Below are 27,205 nucleotides of genomic sequence, written 5' to 3'. Positions count from 1 at the left end.
AATATTTTTAAAAGCTATTATCTAGATGAAGGGCATTAATACGTGCAGTGGAGGACCCAGAATGCAGCGTAATTTAGAAAACTTAAACTATTCATTTCATTTTTAGTTGTTCAATATGTGCATTTCTGGGCAGCCTGCTCTTGCTAGTGTATGAGTACATGCTTTAGTGACTGGGCACTGAAACGAGGACTTAAACTTCCAGAAATCTGCTGGCTCAGAAATGGAGAGGACACATTTGATTTAGTACTGCTTACCTGGCAACATCCAGGCTCTTTTCAGCCACACTGAGCTTGTAGGCTGCGCACTTTTCCTGAGAACAAGTGTCCAGAGTGGACCATAAAGGGGCCTGCCTCACCTTCCCCTGGGCATTTATCCTAGACAAAGCTATGTAGTTCCAGGGAGAGCCAACTCTTGATCCACCTAGATCTGGTAAAAATGTATTTACCAACCATCCCAAACCAAGCATTTACTTATAAGGCATCCAGAAGCATCCCAGCATTTTATAAACTGTGTGGGGAAGTGGGATGCCTTCTACTTTTATCGGATGGCTTTCTTCATTGTTGTATGAAGAAAATGTTTTCATACCTCGTACTATTTGTTTAAGTCTGATTTGATATTTAGGTCTAGTATGGCTTGAGTGTGTTTTTTCAAAGGTTCCTGTGTAAGAAACCTGGTCACTAGGGCAGCTGTGTTAAAAAGTGACAGAGTGTTCAAGAGGTGAGGCCATGTGGAAAGTAATTAGGTTATTGAGTATATCACTTTTTTTTTTCTTTTTGAGACAGCATTTCTTTATCATAGAGCTCTGGCTGTCCTGGGACTTACTATGTAGACCAGGCTGGCCTCAAACTGACAGAGATGCTCCTGCCTGTGACTCCCAAGTGCTGGGATTAAGCACCATGCCTGGCCTGGATAAATCACTCTTAAAGGGGAGGTGAGTGTTTCCGTGCAATGAGTTAGTTCCCACAAGAGTTTTAAGGATGAGCCTGGCCCTCCTGCCCCAGCTCCTTTGGCTTCTTCCTCCCTGCGTCATCTTTTTCTCTCAAACATATCTTTACTATTGGTAAATCACATTCTTGTGCTTTTAATATGTTATAGGATACGTGCAAACATATAAATTGAATTTAAAGCATATCAGTAAAAATAAGCAGAAATTAAGTTTTAATACTTTCCCCCTATTCTTACCATATATTTACCACAATCCATACTGTGTACCTGCCCCAACCACGAGGAGGCAAAGACAAACATAACGTTGAGCACTGGAGAAGAGGCACAGCTAATCCTTCCCTGCATGATAGGAATAAGTGACAAACAGAAGGCCATCGCTAAGCTAGGTTTTAAAGAACAATCCATTTTTCAGATTATCAATTAGGAGCCAGAAAAAGCCAAGGAAACACAAAAATGTTCAGGGCACAAAAGTACGGTCAAGGAGGAGCCATCTGGCAGAGGCAGAGCGGCTCGGGCAACCTTGCCATCACAGGGCCACTTGGGGCTAGAGCCTGAAATAAAGACCGAGACAGGAGACACGGGGCTAGTCCAGAAAGGGCCTTGGATTTCAAGCTGGGGAGAGGACCCATCATGCCGCGGGACAGGGGTTAGAAGCCACTCTTTGGGCTGTGTGCAGGCCGAGGTGAGGGGGAGGTGTCTGCAAAGAGTGCTGAGAGCCTAGGATAGTGCGCTAGACGCTGAGGAGAGTGGAGGGGAAAGTCGCTTTGAAAGATGGATGAGTCAGAATCATGCTGTGATTCCGTGAGTTTGGGAGAGAGGGGAAGCGTGTAACGGTAGACACAGATAGGACCTTCAACCAGGCTGTATCCAGGCCTCGTAAGTTTAGTTTTGGATTTGTGAAGGACTTTATTGAGTGAAAATGTCAGCACGCCGTTTAAAACATTATGCCAGCTCACCAATGGAGGTAGATCCCATCAAGGGCGCAGCCTTCCCCTCTCTGCATCTCATTCATTAAATGGGTGGGTCTGCCTGCACCTTGAAGCTGAGTTTGATCACATAAGTTTTGCTTTGCTTGGAAGAATGAGATAGACACCACAGCAGTCTGACACTGACTGTCCATCCACACCACGTCTGCCATAATCACGGGTAGTCTCTCTCTCGGGCTCGTACACTGATCCTCAGTAATGAGACCTGCAGTCACAGTGCTCCAGCAGGGTCTGTCCTAGAGATGTTTCCAGCTGGCCTTCTTCAGGCCTATGTGACAAGATGAACCAAGAGCAGCCTAGGTCAAGTGTGGAGCTTATTCACTTAATCACATGATCCATGGTTTAATGAGCTGTAATTGATGTAGCTGCCCAAACATATGATGATGATCACGTAACAACAGGTAACCAATGTTTCCTTGCTCTTAAGATGGGCGTTTAACGCACTGCAATACTCAGAGGAGCTGCTTGTCTGTTCTAGAAGTGTCTCTTTATTTTTTTCCAAAGCTCCAGCCACACTGGTTCTCTTTCTGCTTTCCAGCACACCATACCCATCACTCTGAGATGCCCGCCTGTGTTTGGAATGCCATGCATGACCTTTACCTCCTGGTATACACATCAGGTTTACACAACCAACTTCTATTTATTGTGTAAAACTCAGCTCAATCTTTCTTTCTCAGAGAAGCATTCTCTGATCTTTGTGTCAAAGTTAGGTCCTCCCTTTACATTTTCAGCATTCGATGCTTTTTATTTGACTAACCGTTAATCTAATTATAAGTTAGTGATTACCCCTATAGTTGTTTTGGCTCTGTTTGTAAAGAGCGTGCTCATTTTCTGTTCCAAATGCTATGCCTGGTGCTCCAAATGAAGCGAATGAAAAGGATGAGTTTGCGAGGAATGAACGAGGGCTACAGTGGGTGGAAGCTGGGTATCGTTTCTGATTTCTGAACAGGAGTGTCTGTCTACAAAGTCCCCGCTGTGGTAAACTTAGAGAGCTGGTGGGACCTGTCAGGGAGGAAAGAAGACAGATAGTCACCAAAGTAGATTCAGGCATGCCCATGCACGCACACTGTGCTCAAACGCTTGCCTGTGAGCACACACACCACATCACAAACACACGCACACACACATACACCCCACAAACACACACCACACACACGGACACACACCCCACAAACACACACCACACACACCACATCACAAAACACACATGCATATCCATATCACACACACACACACACATGCACTCATATGCATGCACACTACACTCAAGTGCTTGCCTGTGAGAACATACACCACATCACAAACACACACACCATACACACACCAGATCACGCACACACATGCAAGCCCATATCACACACACATGCACACACACACAAACACACCATACACATACTACACTACAAACACACATACATACCCATACCACAACACACACACACACACACATACACACACACACGCACACACACTCTCTTGTCACTGGTCATATTTTTCTACTATCACAGCAGAGGCTGAGGGTTCTTCAGGGAAAGAGAACCATGTCTATACAGCTTCTGGGAGGAAATCCTGGATCCAGTTTGATGAGAGACTTTTACACGCTTCCCTTCTGTGCCTTTGGTTACAAGTAGGCACAAGATATTTTGTTCAAATAATTCCACCCACGATTAAGCAAATGAGTGCTTTGGAGTACTGTATGTATTTTATGAACGTCTTTCAAATCCCTCATTTTCTGTGACTCCCCGTTCTCTGGGAATTATCCTTGTCAAGATATTAGTGTGAAGAAAGAAACTTTCCATTTCTGGATGCCAGAAGACTCCAGATGGGCTGAGTGACAGTGACAGTGGCAGGCTCCGGAGCGGAGCAAGCTCTGGGCTTCCGTTCTGCCTATTCTTCCTTTTGTTAATATTTCTCTCGCTTTTCCCCTTGACAAATTCTGACTGAGAGCCTAATCTGAATGCCTAACTACAGAAGTGGAGCCTCGGAACGTGCAGGATTCCTCCTGGCCTCCAGACTCTTCTCTGTGTTCTAAAATCCCAAAGTTGCTCTCTCTCTCTCTCTCTCTCTCTCTCTCTCTCTCTCTCTCTCTCTCTCCTGATTTTCCATTATTCTCGCTGTAGTAAGACACCCCGAGGTCTCTGCTGAAGCTCAAATGTGCCAAGTTTATGAACTTTTTCATTCTTTCCTGCACAGCACATGTCCTCCTCAGACGTCCCTTGATGTTTGGGGCTCAGCTCAGTGTGGCCCCCTGAAAAAGTCAGAAAGGGTCATCTGCTGCCCCCTCCCTCACCCTGTTCTCAACTATACTGCCCTTTTTCCTTCTCCATTCCATTTGCTGAACCCATCTTAAGGTGTTTAATTTCTTCTTAATGACTTCTTTTCTGCCTCCTTCAGGGGAGTGCAAGTTATTCAGGAGAATAAAAATTTTGGTTGTTTGGTCACCCTCTGTGGCCCTGATGCTTCAGAACAGGGCCTAGGACATGGCAGACCTCAACAAAAACCATGTAAATCAACTGACATTTCTAAAGCCTGGGAATTAAGCTGCCCTCGGGGCTGGAAAAGCTTGCAAAGCATGCACTGGCAAGCCTGTTCTGGGCGGAGCTAGTTTGGGATTAGTAATTCACCCATTTCTAAATAGTTGTAAATGTCCAAAAGATTTGACTGTAGCAGCCAAGTGTTTGGCTGTATGCCCTAAACCAAGAATATATTTTCATAAACTCAAACTCTCAATCAAAACGTACAGCTTTTAATGATAAATGCAGTCTGGTACATTTTGACTCTACAAATTGATCGTGGCAAGTGAGTTGATTCAGAATTCCCAAACGTGTACCAAAAGGCTTAGTAATGTCCATCCAGAGGACATGGAAATAAATAGATTTATACACAGTTAAATTTTAAAGAAGTTGTTCAGCAAAACAAAGGAAGCAAGAAATCAAACAAAACCCAGAAACTACTCAATAGTTATCACAATCGAGAAGTTGGTGAAATAAATTGTGGTAGATTCGTGTCACTGAGAGGCATGGGTTCCCCTAAGTTCATATGGAGAAGAATGCTCATTTTCAAACACTCCAAATTCATTTTGCATGTTTGAGGAAAATATTCATTCCACACACTGCTAAGCTATTTCAAAAGAAGCAGTACACAAAACAGAGCAAAGCTCTGTGAGCCAAGTGTTGTAGATGAAAGCAGAAACTAGTTATGGGAAGAGAAAACCCCAGGAGCATCCATATTAGAAACGCTGAAAAGATGACTCAGTGGGTGAAGGTTCCCAGCAGCAAGCCCAACTTGATCTCAGTCCCTGGGACCCACATGGCAGAAGGAGAGCGCTGACTCCTGATACAGCAGAGGACCAACTTCTATTACTTGTCCTCTGACACACAGTAAGTTACCAGTGTCTTATAACAATATGGATTGTTTGAATTTGCTGCTTTCCCCCTGTGTTTGTTTTTACCTTATGCCCAGGCTATACATTAAAATTAAAGCATGAGATGTTATGAAATATTTCAAGCACCTAAAGTGACCCCATTGTTTTGGCTCCCTAATAAAACAACAGTCAAGTGTTCTAGACTCTGAGGGATTGGAAGGCAGAAGGCCACTTGGCCCACCAGTCGCAGTCTCTGATGGCTGTAGTGAGTGGGTAGGAAGGAAAACACTGAATAAGCTGATGACATTCAGTGGCCCCCAGCACTGGTGTCATTGAGTTCCTATGTGAGGAGCTTCCATGGCCCTGGTTGAGCTCTGTGTTGGCATGGGGTGAGCTGGTGTCGGATGGGGGTGGGCCTTCGAGAAGTGGCCATACGATGAGCAGGTGATTATCTGTTAAGTGGCTACATCAGTCACCTGTGTCTTCTGCTGGAACGGGTAGGTGGGGAGCACTGTAACTGTACAAGGGAGGACTTCTGAGCTACCAGGTAACCCAGGGAGGACTTCCTGCGGAGAGAGAGGGTACTGAAGATGCACTCCAAGAATATGGAGTCTGAAAAATCGCAGAAGTAAGACACCTTGCTAAAGATATAAATATTAGTCCATGGTTAGACTCTGGGATATGAAGTAGGTAAGGCATGGGCCAAAACAAGGAAGATCTCCTGTGGCCAGACAAAGAGGCTTCAAAAGTCACACACACACACACACACACACACACACACACACACACACACACACACACACAAACCCCATGAAATGACTTTTTGCATAGTGGGCCGATAGTCATATTGATATACTCCAAAAAGATCCTCCAAGCTAGGACTAGAGAGATGGCTTAGTGGTTAAGAGCATGGGCTGCTGTTGCAGAGGACTCAGGTGTGGTTCCCAGCATCTATTACCTGTAACTCCAGTTTCAGAGGGTCTGGTGCCCTCTTCTGTCCTCTTTAGGCACTACACTCAGTAGCACATACTTGTCCCCACCCCCCTAATTTAAAAAGTAAAATAAAAGTGAGCAAACCCTCAAGTTATAACAATAATTAGAAAGTTAAAAGGAGTTTATGTGATATTGATGATGCAGGGGATAGGCAGCGAGGTAAAGGTCAGTGAATGGTCTCACGAAATGGTGAAATGCAGGAGGATCAGGAGGAAGAGACCCAAGGAGACACTAATGTTCTGCTCGAGCACCTTGGAGTGGCTGAGAAAAGCCTTGCTTGTTTGGAGTGTGTTGATGCACCTATGGGCCATTCTGATGAGGCTTCCCTAAAGATGGAAACACAAGAGGGAGATTGTCACTTGGGAGCCACCAGCACAGAGAAAGTTACTGCAGAAACAGGAAGGTGCAAGATTCAAGGGAAGGAAGTGCACAATGAAAGGCAGCCAGCCAAGGAGCAACATAATGAGCCTCCTTGAAAATAATGGACTGGAAAAGCCAGAGAGGACAGAAGGACAAAGGACTGTGCCTGGCCATGGAAGGCAAGGGCAAAATTCAAAGAAAGGGTCATCAGCGGAAAAGCCAAGTGCAGAAATTACACACACACACACACACACACACACACACACACACACACACACGTGTGCGCGCATATATGCACACACACATATGTATGACTGTTACAGGGCCTGCTCCTCAGGATAGAATTCATGTTCCATACTGGAAACTTGGTCAATAAGCCACAGCTATGGAGGTCATAGGTTCTAGTGTGGAACCCACTATTGCTTTTCAGCTACATGGACGTGGTATTAAACTGTCTTCTAAGCATTATATGCTTATACCCATTGACCTAGGCTGCTGTCAGCCTTGGATGGCAACCAATGCAGAGACTGATAATTGCTCAAAGCGCAGAGAATAAGTGGCTGAGTGCCCAGTCCTACATAGCCTATATCTATCAACACCCCTGCCCACCTCGGGGAATATCATTGAAGTGGAAAGGACGTAAGAGGGAGGGGTGGGAAAGAGTGCTGTGAAACGTCATCTTCTGGCTATGACAAGGTTACTGTACTCAAGAACTCACAGCAGCTGTGACTACGTGCACAAGATCTGTACCAGAGGAAGCCTGTCCACAGCCCAGCATGGGAACTCGTGGAGCCCCACCCCCAGCTGAGGAGTGAGGGTGATCATGTTACAATGTATACATGCACAAATACACTGTATACATTCACCTCAATGATGAGTTCATTCAAACGCCAAGGAATCAACAAGAGAAGGAGAGCTGGGCATTGGGGGGGGGGCAGGAGGGGTTGGGGGTGGGGAGGTGGGGAGGTGGGGGGTGGGAATAATTGGGTGAGGAACGAAGGAGGCAGGAAGGGAGGAGGAGACCCAGTCACTGTCACTGGAACCGGGGCTGCTCAGAGCAGATGTCGCTACCTTTGAAGGTCTGCTCTCAAAGCCTGCTGGTGTTTTTTGTCTGAAGCTGGTTCTCATGCCATAGCAGGCGAGGTTTTCTGCCTCTGGTGTGTGGGATGTAACGGGGTAGGAGACAGGAGAAGTATTGAGGAGTCTGAAGCAGCCCCAGTGGAAAGAGGGTGTACACCCTCATGACAGTCAACCTGAAAAGCGCCAAGACACCTGGTGAGGCCGGGGACCTCAGCATATTAGTGGCACCAGTGTGCATGGTAGTGAGAGTTCCTTCCCCGTCACCTGGCAGCCAGGGCTTGAACATGGAGGAACCAGACATCAGGGCTGGAGGGAGCAGACAGGCGTGACAGAAGCATAGTAGGTTCCCTGTGCTGAGCCTGCTGGCCACAGGATATGAACATCAGGGATTTAAAGGTCTCAGTTGATGGAGAAGGAAGATGAGCCAGGACGCATGGAAAAGGGGCTTCTTACGGTAGAAAGGAAGCCTGGAGCATTGATGAGATAAGACATTAGGTTTGCAGAGCCACAGCCTTGGGCTTAATAGTTCTTTTGTGGAAGAACTCCATAGGGAAATTCCGGAGTCACCATGGCAACGAGTCAGTGAAGCAAATGTCAGGGTCAAAGTGCACATCAGAAGAAACTGAGCTGTTGGATAGGTGGGTGTCTGTGTGGACTCTGGAGTTAACTTGGACGCAGTAGGTGAAGAGCCAGAAAGCTGAGCCTGTAGCAAGGAAGGGAGAAGGTAGGCAGCCCTTAGTGAGGAGGGATAAATGCTGTGAAATACAACAGTGTCACTAGAGGAGCCGGAGGGTTTTTTTGGTTTGTTTGTTTGTTTGGTTGGTTGGTTTTTTTTTTTTTTTTTCAACTAAAGAGGGCAAAGTAAGAGGGAAGGGTGTCACATTGTCCTGGCTGGTCCCGTGCCTGTGGAGTGAGTGCGTGCAATGAGTAGGCATCACTCAGGAAGCTGCTGGCTGAGTACTGCTTTCAGGATGGAGCAAGTGTCTCAGGAAAGGCTGAGGCTGAGGCTGAGAGGAGCCATTTAAGCAGGATTCAAGAAACCGGAGAGCAGTGGGAGATGGACACACTGTAGCAACACTGCAGTAACACCAGCACGGGGAAGGCAGTAGCTGGCCTCTGCTCTGTCCCAAGTCTGGGCTGGAAATGCCCTCGTGGCTCCATGTGTTGAAGGCTGTGTTCCCAGGTGAGGCAGAAGGGAGAAGCTGAGTCCCAAGACCATGTGCCCTGGGAGAGAACTGTGGTGCCCCAGGCTTGTCTTCTGTTGCTCCTTGGCCAAGTGAACATTTTGTTCCGTTGCGTGCTGCCTCCCATGTCTCATGCATGCCCCAACACAGGCCTAATCACAGTGGTATGATATCGATGGACTGAAATAGTCCCAAGTGACCCAACAGTGAGTGAAGGTTCCTGCTACCAAGACTGATGACATGAGTTCCATCCCTAGGTCCCCATGGGGAAAGGAGAGAACCAATTTCTGCAAGTTGTCCTCTGATTTCCATGTGTGCCCTATAGCACCTGTGTGCGTGCGCTCTCTCTCTTCTCTCTTCTGTCCTTCTCTCTCTCTCTCTCTCTCTCTCTCTCTCTCTCTCTCTCTCTCACACACACACACACACACACACACACACACACACACACACATACACACATAAAATAAATACAACACAATTTAAAAATTTAAAACATGAAATCACAATGTATGTCCTGAGGTTTTTCGTTTTTGTCAATTTGACACAGGCCAGAACATCTTAAAAGAGGAACTTCAATTGAGACAATCCCTTTGTCAGGCTGGCCTGTAGGCACATCTGGGGATCTTCTCTTGATTAATGACTGATGTGTATGGGCCCAGGCCGCTCTGGGCAGTGACACCCCTGGGCAGGTGGTCCTGCCCTAAATAACAAAGCAAGTTGACTAAGCCAGGAGGATCAAGCCAGTAAGCAGCACTCCTTCATGGCATTTTGTCCCCAAATGTGAAAGCCCCTAAAGGTGGGCAAAAGCAACTATTTATGTAGTTTCTATGACTTAGATATGGCTTGAGCATGTCCCCTAAGGGTTTACGGGCTGAAATGTGTTCCTGTGGTGAAGTATTAAGAGAGTGAACTTAACCCAAAATGATCTAGTTCAGAGGTGGGGCCTATACATACATACATACATACACACACACACACACACACACACACACACACAACACACCTCTTAGATATGTGATGGCCCACACACCTTAGGGCCTCTGCCCACTGCCTTTCTGAGCTTTATCTTAAATATGGATGAAGGCCATGTTGAGCTTTAGTAATGTCCCAGAGGAACAAGAGCACTATCAGAATGCACTAGTGGACCAGAAAGAGAGAGCATCACTGTGTCCCCAAGGTCCACAAAGGAGGCAGAAGCAGGTGGATCTCTGTGAGTTCAAGGTTAGCCTTGTCTACAAAGTAAGTCTAGGATAGCCAGGGCTACACAAAGAGTTCCTGTCTTGAAAAACAAACAACAACAACAAAAGAGTAATATAGTGAAGCAATAGTGAAACAGAGAGCATTTCCCCCCAGCCAATGTTCCTTCCTGACTGAAGAGGTGTGGCCTGTCCAGCTGGCCCCTCACTTTGGAGACAGGGTCTCTCTGTGTGCTCCTGGCTAGCCTGGAACTCATTTTGTAGAATAGGTGGTATTGAACTCACAGAGGTTCACTTCTCTCATTCTCTCAAATCCACCACCATGCTTGATTCCAACTCTTTTGTTGTTTTCGATAGATTTACTTCGTGTGTGTGTGTGTGTGTGTGTGTGTGTGTGTGTGTGTATGGGTATTTCGCTGCAGGTATGTGTGTGGTGTGTGTGGACCATTTGTGTGCAGAGCCCTTGTTGGCCAGAAGAGGGTGTCAGATCTCTGTCTGTATTTTTCATTGTGTGTCTGAATAAAACCCTTTGCTACCTTGCTATTTGAGCGTGCATCTTCAGTTCTTTGAACAAGACAACAAGAATGTGGAAACACCCTGACAGGTGTCACCCGTGACCTTCCCATTTGATTCATTGGGTTACAAGTTACAGCTCAGTCTTTAGCTCCTTAGAGGTTGGTTGAGCTCACTGTTTCTGAGGACCTAAGGGAGTATGGAGGTCTGCCCACATGTGTTTACCTTTTTCAGCCCCATAGGACATACAGAAAGTTCCATAACAAACATCCTTTAATTCTGACCCTTAGTTTCCACACAGCCTGCCCTGGATGGGTGTGTTGTAAGAGAGGCTTCCTCAATTTCAGACTCCCTTGGCATGCTAGTGTCTGTATTTACACCATCCATGATGCTTGCATCTGTGGCCATCAGGAAGTGGCTCTTTCCAAGTTCTAAGTCTGTTGTGCTCTCCCTGCAGTCCTGAGTCCTTGCTCCTCTGGGTGATAGCAATAGTGGTGATGCTGGGATTGCAGCTCTGTCAACTTCAGACTCCTGTACCCGCTTCCTGCTGCTGCCTCGGATGCTTACGGTGCGCAGCCGTCCTCTTCTGGTGGGCTGAATTCTCCTTTCAGTTCAGGGTACTAGCAATGTGAATTGTCTCTTTCCACAACTGTCACTGCACCTGGTGCTCAGAGTCCTTGAACACACGCACACCCCTAGCAGGACGCAGTTCAGTGTGAGTAGAGCAGTGTGGCTAAAAGCACGAGTTGGCTTCATTGTAGAGAAAATTCTACCTCATCTTATTTCTGTTTCCTATAGCTCTTTCTTCTGTTTCTATCGGTGGCTTTTAATGATAATGCCATGACCTCGTGGGCGTGGCTTCTAGCCTGCCATCTTGTCTCTGACCCCAACCCTTGTTCAGTGCTCAGTTCTAAAGGTTAGGAATCATTTAACTTCAAAGGCCAACAGAAATTTAAAAACGATAGATGGAGTTTTAGGACCCATCTCTTGGGGGTGGAGAGCTTTATCACTGGAAAATGAAATACTTCTTTATTGGATTCCTTTAAGATGAAATGCAATAGATGAAAAGCTACCGCCTTATGCCAATTAAAAATGATCCTGTGGTTTGCATAGCTGTGGCTAAGAAGAATCAGTTGGCACTTGAGGGCAAAGAATGGGGAAAAGAATGAGTCATTTCTTCAGCTTGTTCCAGTGGGTTTCCGTTTCCATGTCTCGTCCTTTTGGAGTCACCTCAGTGTCTGTGATGACTGTGCCTGTCTTCAGAGTCATGGCAGAATTAAAATTAGTATGTTTCTCCCACATGAGCATTAAGTGTGCATTGTTCCCTCAGTCTCAATCTCCCTCTTAAATGGCTGTACTATTGGGTCCTGTAACTCCATGTCGACATGCAGGAAGCTGTCTTCGGCTACTTCAAAGGTAAGGACCATCTTGGTGCCCAAAGTGACCCACTTGAAGAAACATGCCTCGGCATACATGCGGGTGAAGTAGCCTAAGGCTGTGGCCAAGAGAGTGGCAAGGAGCCCAGAGGTCTAGAGAGTATTATCACTGTAGGGGCAGAAGCTGAAGCCACCAAACATATCTCATATATCAACCATAATTTACCAATCAGGCTATGTACATTCATGCCAGTTGCATTATGGCAAAGATTCCACAAGTACGGATCCTGGTCTTCCGGTCAGCTCTATTCTGTCCTCTCTGGATTCCTTCTGGGCTTGTACTCGTGTTCTTTCCTCTTTTGAGAGCTGAAACAGTGACAAACTCCCTCACTGTTTCACTGAACAAGCTATGCACAAAAGAAGCTGACAGTGACACCTTTCCCTCTTCTGTTTGGATAATTGCATTGTCAAGAATTACTTATCATACACTTAACACTTAATACCTATTTATTATGAGTTCATGTAACTGCTATTTAAAGAATAATCGGCACTAACTCCTTTCTCCTCCACTTGATGCCACTTTGATTCTGTAATTGCTGGTTTCTGCGATATTATGCCACAAAATTTGAAAGCATAATTGGTTGTTTCATTGTAGACAATACATTTTCAAGAGACTTAAGGATTAACTGGCAGGTTTGAAGCCCAGGCAGAGGCAGCAAGGCAAGCTCTCCAAGGCAAGACTGGCCCAGTGGAGTAATTTATTCAGGAGGCTCACAGGACGAGAGGGGAAAGTGCTTCAGAAACGAACAGGCGGGAGCAAAGTTCTTTTGTGCAAATTCTTTAAGTTCTCCGTTGCTGTCAGCGTTTCCTATTGAGAAAATCAGCCCTGGACACCCTAGTGCAGAGAAGCCAGATAAAGAGTGGCACCTTTCTCTGCAAAGGGAAGCCTGGAGCCGGAGAAGGGCCGTGCTTTGACGTGCTGTTCCGTAGATAATGCGCCTGGTCCTCTAGCCAGTACTTACAGGCCCGACTCTCCCAGTCTAGCTGTTAGGACTCTTAAGTCACGGCTCCTGAAAGTTTTTACTCTCTTTTACCCCACAATTCTGTTCCTTCATTATAATCAAGAAGAGATTAGACTTCCAATAAAAACTGAAGTGTTGGAGTTGGGTGTGTATGGCCCGCATCCACCTTCCCCCTCTGTTGTTTTCCTTTTTCTCCCTCTCATCCTCATGAGGTAGGTCTGTGCTCACAGAGAAGCCAATCCCCGGGTGTCAGTCAGCACAGAATCTCATAGCAGGGTTTTCCGACTGTATCAGTTCTGCTCTTCTCTTAAATACGCTTCCTACCACCCTTGGCTCAGGGAGGAGCGAAATTATTTGCCAAGGAGAGTGGGGGCGGGGGTGGTCCAAACGGTGTTCTTGAAGCATAGAAATAAGCGCTGCTGTATATAACATGATTGCAAATGTATGTCTTAGCTATAAGAACACCGTGAAAAAAATTAAAACATCACTGAATAAATGTGCCATTCTAGGTTAGTGTGTTTACAATTTTTTTTTTTTTTAAAGTTTGGCTAGAAAAATAAAGTGCCAAGACTGAGTACAGCACAGCAGCAAGAACTTTCTAGCTCTCACAGACAGTCTCACAATCTTCCCCCAAGTAAAAAATTAAAACCCTGGGGCTGGAGAGGTGGCTCAGCTGATAGGAAGACCAGGAGTCAATCCCCAGCTCACAACTGCATCTATGTCTATGTGAGGGTATTGGGTCTCCTGGAACTGGAGGTCGAGACAGTTGTGAGCGAAGGAGTGAATGCATTCAAGCGGCAACTGTCACCTGTAGCATGCACCTCTAGCTGGAGTGATGGGCACAAAGTGGAATTCAGGCAGATCCCGAAATCTTACTTCTTGTTTTCTGCCAGCCTTGCATCTGTCTGTTGTCCATGTCTGTTAGATGCCACACTTTAGTGATCTGTAGGCAGAGCTGCTTGGGATCCTCTGTGAAAAGGCATTGCCAGTACCGCCTTCTCCTTCTTCCCCCTAGTAGACCCTCCTAAGGCCCTGAGAATCTTGTCACCTGCACTATTTACAAAGAGCTGGTTAATTGGTAATGGGTCCTGTTGATAGAGCTTCCATTTTAAAAAATTGTGTGATGTGTATTTACTATATGATAGTATCAACAAGAATAACCACCACAGAGAGTCCCCAAAAGCAGTATTTGTCAACTTGATACAAACTACAGTTTGGGAAGAAGGAATTCAGTTGAGGAAGCATTTCCCTCAGAGTGGTCTGTAAGACTGTCTGTGGAGGCATTTTATTGATTAATGAGTGAGTGGTGGGAGGGCAGCCTCCTGGGGGAAGTGCCACCCCAGGGAGGTGGTTTCCTGGCTTCTACAAGGTAGCTGAGCAATCCAGAGGAAGCAAGACACTAAGTGGCATTCCCCGTGGCCTCTGTTTGAGTCCCTGCCTCTAGGACCCTGCCCTGACTTGTCTGGATGACGTCCTGCGATGGGGGAAGAGTAAGCACTTTCTTCTCCAAGTTGATTCTACTCAGGGTGTTTATAGCAGCAACAAAAAAGTAATTTGAAAGTAGTAATTGGGAATAGTGTATTCAAGAGACTGAGGGAAGGGGTAGGGTTAAAGGATTTTACATCCTAAGCATCTTCATCTGCAGAAGTGGAAAGGATCCTGATTATCTGGAAGCCTATGCCTACAGCAGCGCATTCCATTCCATCATAAGACTTCAGTGAGAGTCAGAGAGAAAACGACCACGTTGTTCATGACCCACCTGCCCTGAGTCTCCAAGGGAGGTTTCTGGACCAGTTGTTTTACATTACAGAAGAATTGATACTGTGGGGTCCAGCTGGTCCTCAGGCACCTCACTACTCTAACACCACTCCAGTGATCTTGCTGACTGAAATAGAAGAGCAATGGTTGACTTCCTCACAACCATTCTCAGCAGGAAAGGCAGAGGCAAGTTATGGTCCTTCAGATTTTCATTAAAAAGCAAACCTATGTGGGAACCCATGCCACATTCTGCCATGTCAGAAATCCTGTGCTTAGGCTGTATGCCGTGACCTTCGAGTTGCTGACCTTTACCTCACCACTGTTCTAGGCTATCCTTGGACTATTTACCTTTGAAAAAAGTAGAGAAGTCTCAACTTGGAACCACCCAGAGGATCTAGGAAGTTCTTACAAGGAACTACTCAGAGAACTAGGAAGTTCTACAGGGAGCGATTTAGGCTATTGTATTCTTGCCTGGGGGCTAGGGTGAATGAGATTAAAATAAATCCTATTGACCTTGCTCTATATATGTTCCTGCTAGTCGGCAATAAAGTGAATCTTGATCAGAAATTTCCTGACATGGCTGGTTATTTCTCGCGTCTCTGTATCCTACTTTCAATCCCCACTCCCTCTTTCAGATGAACCCTGATTCAATTTTTCCCCGCGGTCTGGGACCCGACACAAACCATTTCCCCCCATCCTCACACCCCCTTTCTCCCTGCAGTACTAAAGACCATTTGATGGATGGTCAGCTGGTGGATGGCTCTTTTTTAATGTTGTTTATGAACATAGCTATCACAGCGTTGCTAAAAATAGCGTAACTCTCCCCCCTAACATTGCTGCAGAGCTTGTGTTGCCGGAAGCTTTTAATTAACACCTAATAGAGGCTGATAGAGCTTTCCTGTGCCATGGGCGTCTCTGGCTCAAAGCCAGAAGTTGCTTTTAGTGCAGCATCTCCTCCCATTTGCCGTGGAAACATTTGGTATTCGTTAGCGAGGGGCTTCTCAAAGAACAGGACTTTTGCCGGCTCTTGTGCTTAGCTGCTGTTCACAATGCCGTTTTCAGAGCCTCCAGGATGCTTTGACGATAGCCTTCTAGCAGACTGCTAAGACTGAGGTTGCTCAGGAACAGCTCCCACTCCAGGCAACTCAGTACCAAGAATGGTCTGCCAGCCTTCAACCAGTGACTCAGTCAGACCAACCCCTAACAGCTTAGTTTATGTAACTGAAAAGTAAACACCAAAGGCTGAGCAGCAGCAAACATTCTTTTCTTCCTTCCTTCCTTCCTTCCTTCCTTCCTTCCTTTCTTTCTTTCTTTTTTTTTTTTAACCAAATTTTTACTTAATTTATTCAGATTACATCTCAATTGTTATCCCCTCACCGGTATCCTCCCGTTCCTCCCCTCCCTCCCTCTTTCATCCTATTGGGGTTCGGCAGCGCTTACCTCTTAGGGAAAGCCCTTTGACCTGACTCAAGTCAGTATGGACCCTCTTTATGGAGTGCCATGATGCCCCGGACTTAAAAAAAATAATTAATTAATTTACTTTACATCCCGATTGTAGCCCCTCCCTTCCCTCTTTCCCCATCCCCCTCCTTCACGCCTCCGAAAAGGGGAGTCCGCAGTACCGACCCACCACCATGACTGAGTGCATCTTCTTCCCCTGTGGCCTGGCAAGGCAACCCTGCCAGGGGGGAGGTGATCACACAGCAGGCAGCAGAGCGCATGTCATAGACAGTCCTCAGTCCCCTGACTGGGGGACCCACATGAAGCCCAAGCTGCCCATCATTTGCCCAGGTTCTTAATGGCACCAAATTTGATGTTGGGTGGGAATGGCAGATGAATGCAGGTCCCGTTAGAGGACGAAAAACATAGAGATGGTACCTTGTGAAAGTGAGGACGTTTTAGAAAAATTCTACCGCATTTACCTCACTTATTCCCTGCTTCTCTGTGTAGGAGTGAGAGGTAATTTAAAACTCCTGAAAATTTCCCTCACTGTTAAAAAGTGTTAAAGTGTCACAATGATGCTAATGCATGGCAAAGCTTCCTAGTGAAAATTCTTCTTAGTGATTTGAGACAAGGCCCTCGGATGCCTAGTGCTATCCAGCATCGAGAGTTTTATTGCCCTCAGTTCCGTCTTCACTTATTTCTTTTATGACTTTTTATTTTGCACTTCTGTACACGTTTGGAAGCAACACACTAGTTTCCAATATAACAACAGCAGCTATGGTTATTTTTAGTGTGTGTGTTGGTGAGTGGTGTGTGTGTATATGTGTGTGTGTGTGCAGTGTATGTGTGTGTGCATGTATATGACACTGGAGGATGATGGGTATTCTGTTCTATAACTCTCTGCATTGTATCCTGAAGACAGAGTCACTCTCTGAACTCATGGCTATGCTGGCAGCCAGCAAGCCCAGCAATTCTCCTGCTTAGGCCCTGCATGGAACAGGGGCTGGAGGTGAGCACAGCCACACCAGATGGTTTACACCGGCAGTGGGGATTTGAACTCACGTCCTCATGTGTTTGCATCAAATACTCTTTTTCAGTGAGTCATCTTTCCAGCCTGTTTACTTGACAATTTTCCTAATACATAATTAAACTGCAAAGTAGAAATTACTCAAAAATCCTTACTCTTTCCCTGAAAAATATCAAACCTTGAGATGAATTTAATTTACCCATCTCTTGATGTAACTGTTGTTATAGGTGACGTTCTCATTCTAATTTTAAATCGTAGCACCTTAAACATTTATACAACTCTTCCATATAGTCACTCATTTCCATTTGCCCAAGCACGTATGTAACGCCGCCTTACTCTTTAGAGCCATCAGGGTCACTTTCTTCCTCAAGGTCAGTCCTTTGGAGTGCTTCCCACCCTCAGAAAATTTCCACAGTCCAGATGCAAGGTTTCTCCTTAAACGTAATAACTCTTTAGTAACTGCAGATGCTGGGTCTGCGCCCCCCCCCCCCACTTTCCTGTAGAAATGAGACGCAGCCTCTGTTCCTCCCCTAACTGAACACTTTCCTACCTTCCCACTCTATTTGCTGCCCTTTCCTACTGCACACCTGGATGACAGCAGTGCGTGGCAACCAGGGATAACAGCCTCAACGATGTGCTTGAAATTTCCTCATCCGAATAAATGAGTTCATTACCTTTCAAATTAACTTCATTCGACTTCTCGGGATATGGGGGAAGCAGGCAGATTCTTTGTCAGAATGTAACAGGAATGACCTCAACCACCGGGCCTTGATAGCGCCATGCTCTTTATGCTCGGAAACCCAATGCACACTCACTAACTAACATTCAGCTGCTTTCTTCCGATGCCATTTGGTTCAGGATCTGCTGCCTAAGGGATGGCGCCACCCCAAGCAGGTAGCTCTGCCCACCCTAACCAATACAACCGAGATAACCCCCAACAGAGGAGCTCAGCAGCCCATCTCACAGATGGCTTCCATCAAGTCAACAGCACCAGCCATCACAACAATGTGTCCTTCACAAGATCCCAAGTTTATGGGGAGGGTGGGTGACCTGATGTCTTTAGATTTTTCCCCCCCTTTTTGCTGCAGTTTCCTTTGGAGAAAAGACAACCTCATTGCTTTTCGGCCGACCTGTGCTTCAAAACAAACGTTTTTCTTTTCAGGCAGTGTGCTGTATGCTTCATTATTTTCAAAGGGAAGTTATCTAAATAGTTTAGCTTGCCAATATCAGAAACCAGAAGACCCATTTGGAATTTCTAAGATAAACATTTCACAATTAAAAACAATAGCATACTGTCACATAAAGATGCTCAGCCCAGCAAAGCACATCCTGCTGATGTTCTATTTCCCTCCAGAAAAGACCACAGTGTGGCTGCAGCGGAAAGCTACCCGGAGGACATTACACGGCACACACAGTGGCTAAGTAAGTGCCATGGATAGTCAAGGAGGCTTTTAATAAAGTCAGAAGCCCAAGAAAAAGCCTGGAACGTGTAACTTCTGTACACAGAACCTGCACTGGAGATAATCACCACGATGTTATAAAAGTGACTTGCCCCATGGCTGAAAGAATCATTAGAAACCCTTCTACCTCTTGGCCTTTGGGATATGTCAATCACGAGACATCAAGATGAGCTTTCTTGGTGCTCATAGGATGGCAGGCCCAGAGGGAAAGTTGAGCTGAGGTGATTAAGGGATTAAAATAAATGACTCACTAGAGATTGCTACTCAAGTACCCACTTAGTTTAACAGTTACAGAAGGTTAATGCACATCCCAGGCAGGCAGCCAGGTGCTCTCAGCTGGTTTGGAGCCAGCAGGATTATGATGAAAGGTGATGGTGCCTTTCGGGTGATTCTGGACCATTTGAGAATGTGAAGCAAGCCACTATAGGTGGACTCCGGGACTCTCAGAAGGAATGAAGGAAGAAAAAAAAAAAAAACAAAAAACAAAAAACAAGATAGTGTCAGAAACAAAATGGACTTGGTTAGGTCAGTGACTTCTCTCTTCCAGACTTTGGGTTTCATGCTTGTTTTGGTGTTGGTTACAATCGCACTGCTGTGGCCAAAACAGCTATTCAAAGAAAACGTTAAGTTGGAAAGGTTGCTCTGGTTCAGGGTTTCACAGGGTTCCATCCACAGTTGCTTGGTCCCTGTGCTTGAGGAGAATCTGCCACAGTGGGGGGCTGGGCGGGTGGCAAAGGATAGATGCTCACATCACAGCCAAGAGTGAGATAACTCACGAAGGCCTACCCAGACCTGCTTCTGCCAGCCAGGACACCTTAATAATCCTAAAGAACTCTAGCAGCCGGGGAACAATATTACAAAACAGGAGCCTGGTGAGGGCATTTCATATTCAGGTTATTGTTTGGGTCTGTCCACAATTCACTCCCGGCCTTGAGGGAGGAACCTACCCTTGCTCAACCTGAGTAATTGGACAGAGGATGGGTCCTGTAGTTAGGGATTATCTTGAGAACAGGTGAGTGAGCAGAGGGGTTGCCTTCCCTCCACAGGTTCCTTCTTAATACATTTCCCATTTCTGGGTGTGTCTTTCACCCACAAATAAATCACAACCCTCAGAATCTGGTTCTAGTAACTGGCCCTTCCAGACCCCAGACTCCTGTCCAACAACTAAAGGCTGTGTTGTTTCTGCCATACACTGGCCATGGTCCTGTTCTAATTTGCAGTGGTTCAGGTGGTCTTGAATTAAAATGTATTTAATCTTTCCACATCAGAATAAATTCTGTGGACCTCATAGTAACAGTGTTTAGGGCAGTGGTACAAACCTGGATGGTTTTTCAATAACCGCCATCCTTATCTGGAACATTTGGCCCAATATCCAGAGATGTTTGCTTATTGCTTCTGCTTACTGCTTCTGGAGTACAATGCGTATGGGCTGATGGGCTGGGAATGCTGAAAGACAATTTGCAATGCACAGAACAATCTCTGACAGCAATGAATGACCTGTCCTTAGCTGTCCATAGTGTCAGGGTTGAGACTTCCATAGTTGGCTGTGAAAGCTAAATGCTAGCATGTATAGAACTCAAAGAGCATAGCGACTGCTGTTGCTATGGTTACTAGTGTTTACATTCTTGCCTAGGAAACAGCTCTCATTCATCCATCCATTGAGCTTATCCTCTAAGTTCATTGAGGTGACTTCTAAACCTGTCCAAAACTGAACTCCCTCTCCAAGCACATGCCTTTCTTTTCTAGCCTTAGTTATTGTCAGCTTCTTCTTTCTTGGTCTTCTCCTTTGGGGGAAATAATGTCAGAATTTTCCAGTCGTGTGACTATAGATATCTTTCTCTTTTTAGTTCCTGGGACTTACCCATCATCAAGACCTGTTTAAATTTCTTGACTACACTCATATCTATGTATCTTTATTGTCATTCTTGACCACACCCAAATGACCATTTTCTCTCTCCTGAATAGCCACAATAGCCTAAGTGGCTCTGCCATCCCATGCCAATCAACCAGCTACCAGAAGGATCTTTTTAAAATGTAAGGTGGATGCCAACCCTTTGCCTAAAACACTTTTTTTTTTTTTTTGGTTTTTTGAGACAGGGTTTCTCTGTGTAGCTTTGGAAGTCCTGAACACAATTTGTAGACCAGGCTGCCCTCAAACTCACAGAATCCACCTGCCTCTGCCTCCCAAGTGCTGGGATTAAAGGCGTGCGCCACCACTACCCAGCTTTAATACCTTTTAAAAGAAAAACATCCAGTGTCTTTTTATATCACATGACTTACATCATACTTGGTCCTGTCTGCCTTGTCATCTTCCTTCTGTGTCCTTTCCTCCTTAGCAATCTTCTCTTGCCACCTCCCTTTAGTTCCTTGGTCATACCAATCCCTCCCCTCATACAGGCTTTAGTTCCTAGAATGTTCTTCTGTCTTCTTCAGAAGTTCTTCAAGCAGCCTCTGAGAAGCCTTTCCTCAATGCCCAGTGGGCACTCAGCTCCTGCTGAGCCTCGGGTGCAGCATAGTGTGTCGCCCCCAGAGGTCTGGGTGCTGCCCTTAATCCTCAGTGCAGTGATGTTAAGTGATGCCAGAATTTTTAGAAGTTGGAACCTAGAGGGAAACCACTAAGGGAGCTGCTGTCATCAAGGGTAGATCGCTCCTGTGTACAGCCAGTTAGTTATCAAAAGAGTGGGTTGGCATAAAGCTTCTCATCTTGAAAATCATCTCTCTTTCTTGCACCCATTCCAACCATCATAACGCCATGTAGACCTCACCGGAGCCAAGCGATGTCCTGAGCCCACAAAACTCAGAGCTAAATAAAGCCTCCAACTCTATGACTTAACCAGCTTTAGGTTTTTCATTATAACAGAAAACAGGCTTATCTGTGCTGCTCCTGATTTGCCTCATAGCCTGTCCTCCTGTGGGCTGGCAGCATTACTCTCTCCCCATCTGTAATTTACTTTTATTTGTTGATGTGGCTGTAATCAGCCTCCCTGTTATTAGACTGAAAATGCCCGGGAGAGCTGCTCGTCATGCATTTTTTGGTGCCTTACATTATACTGAGCCCACAGTCACAGAATGGTGAGCGAGGGTCACAGATTCTGTGAGCGATGGAGCAGATAGAAGGGTGATCACGGTGTCGGCCAGATATGGTGAGCCTTTGTTCTGTTCTGATTCACACTCGGTAGTTCCTCGGAGGCATTTGAGCCTCTGTGAGCAGCCATGGGGCAACGATTTCCTCCTGGCATGGCCTGCTTGTCCGGTCCCCTCACCGAAGGCCCGTGTTGGAAATTCTGAGCTCTCGAGAATGCCTCCTGGCATTTTCTGCTCAGTGAGCCCATCCATTCCCATTTATTTCAGAGGGAGAAAGAGATAAATTGGAAAAGAACTTCTTGTACATTTTTGTGAGAGGGAAAATTCATGAGCAGGGATTCTTCTGGTGGCCTCTCCAAGGAGTGCTAGGGGATAGAGGGCTCCCCTGTGTACCCCCCCCCCCCCGATGGAGTTGTCTTGGTAGCATAGTTCAAATCACTGTGGCTGGACAAGTATGGTGGGACAGGGGACTTGTGCCGCTTCCAAGCCTGGATGTGGAGACCATTGGGATAGAGGGATGGAGAGAGTCTGGTTTGTGACACAGCACAGTGAGACAAGTAGAGGACACAGATTGTACTCATCTTAGAGTCTAACAGTAAAGACTGAACAGGTTTGGGGAACAACTGCAGGCAGCATAAGCCAGATGGAGTGTCTACTCCTTGGAGATGTGGCCTATAAAAATGGAGTTCCCAGAGCATCAGGAAACCTCAGAGTGGGAGCGAATCAGTGTTAAAAATTCCCAAAACCTGGCAGTAGAAAGGAAGAACTCGTGTGAGACAAACCATGTTTGGGAGTCATAAAAACCTATGTCGGGGTCTTGATCATTCCTCTTCCTGGCCACGCGTGATTGGACACATTGTGGAGAGCCACAGATAGCAGTGCCCCCTGCTGCTTCCCTGGTGCAATGTGCCCCTTTTGCTCATGCGCAATGTGCCCCTTATGCGTATGCGCAGTGAGTAAACCTTATGCGCATGCGCAGTGAGCAAGCCCCCCCTTATGCGCATGCCTGAAGGCATGGCGTGAGGTGGCGTGATTCGAACAAGGCATAGCGTGAGGTGGCGTGAACTGAACAAGGCATAGCATGGGGTAGCGTGATCTGAATGCACCAACCAGGAGCGACAACGTGGCAGTCTCTGATAGGACCAGGCACACTATAAAGGTTCTGTGGGAGCTTTTCCCGGGGTCACTCCGGTAGTCCAGGATCCTGAATAAAACTGCGGCAAGAAGAGCTCCCGGTGTTGGTCTTTCCTGCTGGTCGGGGCGGCATCGACAACACGTCTCTTTTGAGCTGTGAGGTGGGCAGAACACCCTGGCCACAGAACGATTGCATTCAGTTCACGGAAAGCAACACCCAAAGTGTAAACACCAGCACTCAAATGGTTCTCAGCCACTGGCAGTGCCTTATACACAAGGCTGTAGAACGAGCGTTGGGATAAACTTGTGACGGTGGCCGGACCCAGGCCCTTGCAATAAAAGGATGATGGGATGTGTGGTCATTTTCACTGGGATCGGCTAGGATGCCCCATGTCCTAGACGCATCGGTGTAGCACTTGGCTAGGAGGCCTAGGGTGCCCTGGATCTCCTAGTGCCGATTCCTTATTCTGTTTTTTTTTCCTGTGGACACGTCCAGAAGTTGTTCCCGGCTGGATGGCAAGAAAGATATGAAAATTAGGGTTAGCAGTGAGGGTAGAGATGAGTGTTGAGGAGTAAGAGGGCTCCACCTCTAGAAAACCTTTGTGCTGTTTGTTGTTTGTTTGTCTGTAACAATTTCTGGGGGAAATCACTGCATGATTGCAGTGGTGAGCTCTTTCTTTGGAACTGCCTTGACACAGTCCTTACTCATTCATTCTTTCCCTTAAACAGTTATCTATAGAAATCTGCACTCAGGCACTCTACACTGGGCTGATGCAGAAGCAAGCAACCCAAGGACAGATAGGCAGAGCACTGGTTCCAAGGATCAGGATCTGGTTGAAGACTGCCGAGGGATGGGAGAAGCCATACGACACTCGTTGGAGGTGCTCATCTGGGCCACTTGTGTCATAGAGCCATGGAGCATGAGTTGTCATCTCATTTTGTTCCCACCTAGGACTGCTGTGACCATTGAGTGTAAGCGCTTAAGCGATGCTTGAAAATATCAAATTCTCGGTAGATGTAAGAAATGAAAACGATGATGGTGGTGGTACTGATGGTGGTGATGGTTGCGGCGATGATGATGAATGTGGTAATGATGGTGATGGTGATCTTGGGTGTGAGGTAGTTAAGAAAAATGTATTCCAGGTAAAGCCTTTTAACATGTCTTTCTTAAAACAATAGATTTACTCATTTTGTATAGGTGCTTTTCCTGCATGTACTGTATGTGTATCACATGTACACCTCGTGCCTGAGGAGGCCAGAAGAGTTTGTCCAGTCTCCTAGAATTAAAGTGGCAGGTGGTTGTGAGTAGCCCCGTGAGTGCCGGGAACTGAACCCGGGTCCTCTGCAAGAGTAGCCAGTGCTCTTCACTGCTGGGTCATCTCGCCAGCTCCCAGCGCCCCCACCTCTGTCTTTCTGTCTCTCTCTGTCTCTCTGTCTCTCTGTCTCTCTGTCTCTCTGTCTCTGTCTCTGTCTCTCTCTCTCTCTGTCTGTCTCTGTCTCTCTGTCTGTCTCTGTCTCTCTGTCTCTGTCTCTCTCTGTCTCTGTCTCTCTCTGTCTCTGTCTCTCTCTGTGTCTCTGTCTCTCTTTCTCTCTCTCTCTCTCTCTCTCTCTCTCTCTCCCCGTCTTAAATGATGCATAAGGGACTAGAAAGTGGACAAGGATGGAAGGGACTGTCTTGGTAGAGAGCCCAGTGGGTACCAAGCTGTGAGGCATTACATGGCCACAATAACCAGCTAGGGGGAAGCAGTGCCTGAGCTGCGCCTTTGCTTTGCTTCACAGAGGAGCAGTCAGGTTTGAACTTGAGTTTCTAGGGTGAACATCTTACCACCACCTATCTTCCCCCCCCCCCCCCACACACACCAAGAGACAGATTCTGAGAGCTTTATTCCTGCATACCATCAAAGCCACCTTCTGTCCTCTTGGCCTGGGAAGCTGGACCAGCCGCTAGTAAATATTTATGTTGGGGTATTTGGAGACTGTACAAAATGTGCAGATATTTTCATCCTTTCTTCGCGGTTTACACAGTGTGCCACCTGCTTCTATGTCTTGAAAATGAAAGGCAGTTTTTTTTTTTTAAGAAAATGGGTTGGAATGAGAGCCTAGAAGTCATGCATTATACAAAAGCTCAGTGCTGAGCTAACAGAAGTGCAGGCCACTGAGCCCAGGAGAGCAAGGTCCAGGTGGCTGGAGGGCCTGTTGGCCAGTGCCCTCAGCCATTGCTCACCCGTTATCTTTTATGTGCCCCTCAAAAATCCAGTGGGAGGACAGCGCTCATGTCACACTGAAAATTGGGAAACAGAAGCAGAGAAAGACCGCGGGACCACCTCAGTGCCTGGGAAAGGCTTAAGTGTAGATCTGTCTCCACGCATTAGGAGCAGAGGCACTGCAAGTCAGAAGATAAGGAAAACTAAACAATTGTGTGATGTTACTATGCCACTTTAATGAATGTTTTCATAACCACCATTTCCTGCAAGCAACCTGTTACCTTGTGCAGAACAACCATGCCTCCCATTTCATCCCCCTGTGGGTACATCTCATATAGGTTTTCCTCTTTCTCCACTCTGCTCATCCAATCTCACCTGCTAACTATTGGGGCGTGGCTATGCCTGAGCTCCTGAGTCCCCCTATGGAAGAAAATGGCTAGACTTGATCCAATTGAGTTTTGTACATAAACTAAATACCGGCCAAGGCCAGACATTCTATGGAAATCAGACGTGGACCTTGAACCTGAGCCAGATTGGCCTGTGTTCTGGGTCGCTGTGTGGAGTGTATCCTTTCCAGACTGTGACCGAGGCTGGGTGAACACTAAGGAACCAATGCATGAATCATGCCCCACAGACACTTCTGAGACCTTGTGGATCTCTGAGAGGCCGAGAGACATGGATGCAGCTGGATATTCAGAGCACAGGGTGCATGAGGTACGGGGACAGGAGGATGGGAGGGAGATGAGTGAGAGGCTGCCTAGAACCTAGAATGCTCTGTTGGGGGCTGGTGTTTTAATTCAAAGGCAAAAAGGAGACCCTGAAGATATTTAAATAGGACAGACCTGAGCAAGTCACATATGGGGACCTTCAAAGGAAAAAAAAAACAAACCATTAATTTGGAGCACGGGAGAAAGGCCCAGAAGTCAAAGGGTTAAAGACAGAGGGCTTTGAAATGTCTTGTTAATTTTGAGAGTAAAGACTGAGCAGCATGGTGGAGATGAAGGTAAAATTCAGTGTGAACTTGGAGCCAGTTGCACCTTTTTTGTGTGGGGGGGCTTTGAACACTGCCCCTTCCATCTTCCATGAGCTTGTTTGTGAGCCGCAAGGGTGCGTTGGAAGCTTCACTTGGGCCACAAGTTAACGGCAACTTGGGGGCAGCTTCAGATATTTCTTGTACCCCGGCATCTCAGTTTCCTTTCCACTGCTATGATAAAGACAACACAAGGGGAGAAAGGTGGTCTGTCGTCTCCGTGGTTGTCAGGGTGGCAGGAGTTTGAAACAGCTGCTCACATTGTACTCACAGCTGGAAGTCGGAGGAGAGTGGCGCCTGCCTGCTGCTACTCAGCCCTCTTTCTCCACAGATCAGGATCCCAGCCAGCGAATGGTGCTGCCCACAGGGGGCGGGTCTTTGCCCCTCATTGAGCAGCATCAAGACCGCCCCCATCAGGGCGTCCCCAGAGGATAGTCTCCTGGTGGTTCTAAATTCTGCCAAGTTGACAATCAAACTGCCACTGCCAGAGACTGTTGTGTCTGAGTTTACAACTGTATCCATACAAGTTCTGCATTTAACAGATGTGATCGTATAGGAGCCCTCATTGCACTGTAGTCCAGTACAATTTGCCTGGCCCTCTGGCACTAACAGAGGTGAGCCCCACAGGCTCTCATGACGGGCGCTTTTCTTAAATATTAGCCACTATGTAGAATTACACCCTCTGAAGTAAGCTGTGAAAGTGAACCATATTCTTCCCAGTATTACTATAGTGCATCTCTATTCATGCCATCCACTTCTTCAGGTTTGTTTGTTTGTTTGTTTGTTTTTGTTTTTGTTTTTTTGAGAGGCAAGCACTAGGCCCTGTCCTGGGAACAAAATAACTAATCAAGTACAAAACCCCCACTTTTCCAAATGCTTCCATCTGCTTCATCTTCTCACCGCTTACGAACAGAAATTTGTATATTTAACTGAGGTTCAGAAACTAAGCAAGTCTCCTTATATGGAGAACTTGGAGACTTGGTGTATAACTGGTATGAATGGGAAATTGTGAAAACACTATGAAAACTAGTTCTTCAAAAATAACT

At 46.4% G+C, this 27,205-nt stretch overlaps 1 long non-coding RNA gene across 1 annotated transcript; it reads right to left on the bottom strand.

The window, feature by feature from the left end:
• Positions 1 to 1,816: 1,816 nt before the first annotated feature.
• LOC311604734 lies at positions 1,817 to 20,248 on the bottom strand. The gene is made up of 3 exons (XR_014781637.1): positions 20,027 to 20,248; positions 14,779 to 14,904; positions 1,817 to 2,933 (listed from the first exon to the last, which is right to left on the bottom strand). It is a non-coding gene; the product is annotated as an uncharacterized lncRNA (long non-coding RNA).
• Positions 20,249 to 27,205: the final 6,957 nt, after the last annotated feature.

Source organism: Acomys minous, assembly GCF_964271855.1.
Source record: "Acomys minous genome assembly, chromosome: 9".
Taxonomy (NCBI): Eukaryota; Metazoa; Chordata; class Mammalia; order Rodentia; family Muridae; genus Acomys; species Acomys minous.
The sequence above is the reverse complement of the archived record's forward strand: the minus strand, read 5'-3'. Positions and strand labels throughout refer to the sequence as shown.